This window comes from Gordionus sp. m RMFG-2023, chromosome 3, assembly GCF_954871325.1.
Source record: "Gordionus sp. m RMFG-2023 chromosome 3, tfGorSpeb1-WG-v2, whole genome shotgun sequence".
Classification (NCBI taxonomy): Eukaryota; Metazoa; Nematomorpha; class Gordioida; order Chordodea; family Parachordodidae; genus Gordionus; species Gordionus sp. m RMFG-2023.
The window spans coordinates 18,214,573-18,218,712 of record NC_088777.1 but is presented as its reverse complement, the minus strand read 5'-3'; positions in this window follow the sequence as shown (position 1 = coordinate 18,218,712).

Sequence of the window (4,140 nt, the reverse complement as noted above, 5' to 3'; positions counted from 1 at the left end):
ATTTTTTTATTTAAACTATTTTATATAAATATAATTTATATTACAAAAAAATGTAAATAGCCGACGACTTTTAATATAAAGTAGACAAATTACCTATAATCTTGATTTCTTACAAATTGTTTTTAATTATTTTAAATGCTATAATTAAATTAATCTATATATTAAAGTATATCTCTATATTAAATTATCTTGGATAGATTATTTTGGAATGTAAAAAAGATACAAAATCTCATTTTAAATCAGTTTGATAATCTTCAAATAAGACAGATCGCGATAGCCAGAAGAAAGTTTTCGTGGTAAAAGAATAATTTTTTGGAGAAAATAAGTATTTATATTTTATTTAGTTTTTTATAATTTTAGGTATAAAAAAATCAATTATAAAGGTTATAATTAAATTACGGTCACTTTATAAGAGCCCATCTCCGTGACAAGTCTGAGTCTTGCTGGAACATGGAAATCAGGCAGAGATAAATTTATGATTTACCATATTTGAAATTATACAAGTTAATTTTAAAAATTAGGATGAGCTAATATTTATAAATAGAAATGAATGGCAGTCAATTTTTTCTTGTTAAATCGCAACTTTAAGGTCTCTTTGATAAATGTTTAAATCATCATTCTCCCATAATTGTTAAAATGTAGTGTTATCAAAAATACAATAAGAAAATAATATATAAAAATTAGAAACGAAAAAAAAATTATAAAATATTTTGTTCGAAAATATACTTTATTTTCTATATTTGTGCAAGATTTCTGTCGCCAACCACACATGATTTTTTTATTTGTGTTTTTGAAGAGAAGAATTTTTAAATTTTTTTTTAGCAAATTATATATTTAAAATAATTATATTAATGTGTATTTTTATTGCAAAATATCCCTCTTATTTATTATCCATCATCTATCTATCATATGAAATGTAAAATAAAAGCAATTTAATATTATATTATTATTATAATTCAAAATTCAATATGTGACAGTAAAACCTTATTAATTTGAGCACCGATATTTGGCCAAAATTAGAACTATAGTTGCAAACTTCCTACTTTAAAATAGCGATAAATATTCAAAATAAATTATCCCTGGCACTTATAGATTGGACTAACGATGAGTCAATTACTCTTGAATTTGTAAAAGGGTGAGCGTTTGATAGACTTCTTTGAATTACACAAATGATAGTATTTAATATAATAAAAGGTAATTATATTTGTTTTACATAATTGCAAATTACCTATTATAAATTGGTATTTTATATAACAAAGCCATAACATTGTTAAAAATGATATAATTATTGTTGAAAGATCAATTAAGTTTTCTATCTCTTGTTATTAGTTATTATTTTATTTCGTTATTCCACACCTTTCTATTCTTATTGTGGGGTCGGGGTGCGTCCCATAGATGTACGAAATGCCTAGTACATTTTCGCCCTTAAAATATTATAAATTATATGTTAGTTTTTATTATGTGGTGATTATTCTAATTATTATTTCGCAGATATCGAGCCATACTCTATATTTATGTGTCATGGGCCGATGCATTATTAAACCCTTTCAACTTCAAGGCTAGTTGTATAATTTTTCGATGAAACCATAAATTTTTTAGTAATTATAACTCATTGTAAAAATAGTTTTTTTTTACTTCAGCCTCTTTATATAATTTTATAATAATTTTAAAAAAGTTATTTCTCTCGTGCTTTCCCTTTTTTTTTAAGCTGGTATTTAATATTTTTACTTTTTAACAGGATTCTAGACCAGGATTGTCTGGTTACCTCTCCCATCAGCGGGAGACTCCCAAAAATTTTTTACAGCAGGCAGACCACTACAGCGAATCTCCCGCAATTTAATCTCATAATTTTAAAATTTATCCTACTTATAGCATTTTCACATTATTTGAATGATAAAAAATATTTATGGAGACAGTGCTTGTATAATTTTGTAACTAAACCGTAAAAAGTTATCGAGAAACATTTATAGTTTATTTGAATTATGGACTAAAATTTTCTAGACACACAGGCCGGGATAAAAATACTCACGGACAAAAAGACACCAGACAAAAATACCTCAATTTTAGAGAAAAAAAAATTGAATTCTTAGAACGAGGGGAAAGTAGCAACGTCACTAAAAGGGGAACGTACAGGAACTCAAGCCCCATTAAAATTTAAAAAAAAATTAAAAATACCTTTAAAAAGGTCATCTGAAAATTGTTAGTTAAAAAAGGTCATTTTTAAAAATATTAGCTAAATTAATCTTCAGAAATTTAAAAAAATAATTTTTGAACTCCCTGAGATTATAAAAGCTAGTGAATCACTAGAGAAAATGTTAAATTATCTTTTTTAACTTTCAACTAACTGCTGGTGCTAGCGTGCTTCATTAAAAAGACTTCCTGAAGAATGAGCCCCGTCGCAAATTGAACTAAAAACACCGGATATAACCTAATCACTTGCTCATTACACTAGCTAAAATATTCTAAAAATTTTATTTTAAACATTTATCGCCTCCTACCCATTCAATATTTCAATGAAAGAAATAACGCAAATGCTCAAGTGGAGTCAAATGAACCCCAATTTCAAATGAATATATCCCCATTTGTATTCATTATTTTGTTCTTATATTTTTCTATAAAATATAACTGACCTTAAACTTTATAAGACATTTATTTATTTTAATTTACTATGCTTAGACAAAAAATGCTGAGGATAATTATAACTTGTACCAAAATTTTTTAAAATAGGGTATAAAAATTTTACTCTAAATATTAGGGACAAAAAAAATAATTGAACAAAAATCAAGAGATTTCATAAAATTATTATTTATTCATCAAAATAAAATGAAAATTTTTAAAAAAACCTTACTAATTTACTCTAGTAGGGTTTCAGAGACCCTATCAGTCATAGTAAATCCAAAATACTCAGCCAAGGTGAATAAAATTTGAAATAAATATTCCAAGATATATTTAATGAGGATACTAAAAATGACAGATAATAATAATTAACCTTAATAATTCTAGCACGTCTGGGGTCCTATAAACCTCATTAGAGTATTAATGGATAAACTCTTTTTTAAAATATATATATTAACCCTACTCCCATATAGAGCTGGCTAGCTACTATCTATCTTACAATTCGCTAACTGCATATGCTGCCAAATGGATACCGCCGGAAATCGAAATCATAAACAAGTAATAGTTTAGATGTATAAACCTAATCTTTTACCCGTTAATCCACTGATTTAAAATATTCATAAAAAATTGAATATTTATTTTTAAAATTTAATGGCCAAATTTTATTAACCTTTTTTAAAATATATATTTATTACTTTAATTAATTTAGTAGCGGTATAGTAACGCGTAACAAACTGTTTAAAAAGATCAGGTAATTGCTTTAGAAGGAAGTAACATATAAGTAATGCGTTACTTTTTACGTTATTCATTCATACTTTATATTTTAATTATTAGGAATTTAAGTCAAAAAAAAATATAATAAATTAAAAAATAAATATTTAAAACAAATTATACTAGTATCGAATTATATTCTTCGTTCGACTTTCATTTTATTTGCATTTGATGTCTTCAATAATATTAGAGAATGAGGATCATATTATGTAAATTATTTTCATCAATACCTTAAAGGCCAAATAAATAAATGAAACAGTATTTGGTCTCCTTTTTGAGGAAAGATATTGATAAAAATAAGAGGAAATTAATGCGACTTATTCCCAAGTTAATAATAACGCTTTTGACATATTAAGATTCTTTGTGGAAAAGTATTATATTTAGGAAAGAAAACCTTTACAATTTTCAATTATTAAAACTAAAATATACAGCACCTATTGAAATGAGTGTTAGATGCCGGAAAAGCTGTGCCGAGGTAAACGATCTTAGAAAAATAATCTAAATCATTTTATAATACATATAGATCGATTGGCGAAATAAAAGAAAAACAATCTATTCAACCTTTTTCAGGACTCTCTGATAATAAATATCGGATCGCCCGATATTTTTTAAAAATTTAACCTGGGTAATTTTTTTTTTATACATATTTTATATTTATTCAAATTTATTTTTTTGAACTAATTTATTATTTTCTAAAACCCAGGTTGGGTCGGCCCACAATTTTTTTCAAAAAAAATCCGGGCTGGGCTATTA